At 55.0% G+C, this 531-nt stretch overlaps 1 protein-coding gene across 1 annotated transcript in view; it reads right to left on the reverse strand.

Moving 5' to 3' along the window:
* The window catches only part of LRP5 (low density lipoprotein receptor-related protein 5), a 123,138-nt gene that overhangs the window by 26,334 nt on the left and 96,273 nt on the right, over positions 1 to 531 (reverse strand). The window lies entirely within an intron of this gene.

Raw genomic sequence — 531 nt, forward strand, 5'->3', positions numbered from 1 at the left:
GGTCACGTCCTGTACTGGGTTCAGCATCCCCCAAAAGTTCATGTCCACCCAGAGCCTCAGAACGTAAGCTTATTTGGAAACTGGGTCTTTGCAAACGCAATTAGGGATCAAGGTGAGAACACACTGGGTTAGGTCTACATCCAACAAGAGTGCTCTGAGAATACGGAAGAGGCTACTGTGCAGTGAGAGGCAGAGACGGGAGTGATGCCACAGGTCAAACGATGCCTGCGGCCACCAGAAGCTGGACGAGTCCACCCCCCAGAACCTTCCACGTAAGTGTGGCCCTGTCGACACCTTGATTCAGACTTCTGGCCTTAGGAACTGTGAGAGAACAAACATCTGTCATTCTAAGCCACCTGCTTTGTGGGAATTTGTGACAACCACCACTGGAAACTAACGTCTGAGCTGCTACAGAGCCCGGGCACGCAGGGGACCGGCGCACCTGGCTCCTGGACAGCTCCTCAAATAACAGGGGCCTCTGCTCACTGCGCCCTCGTGCGCTGCGCACCCAGCACTACTGTCGTCCTCACT

Source organism: Propithecus coquereli, unplaced genomic scaffold, assembly GCF_000956105.1.
Source record: "Propithecus coquereli isolate 6110/MARCELLA unplaced genomic scaffold, Pcoq_1.0 Scaffold120, whole genome shotgun sequence".
Classification (NCBI taxonomy): Eukaryota; Metazoa; Chordata; class Mammalia; order Primates; family Indriidae; genus Propithecus; species Propithecus coquereli.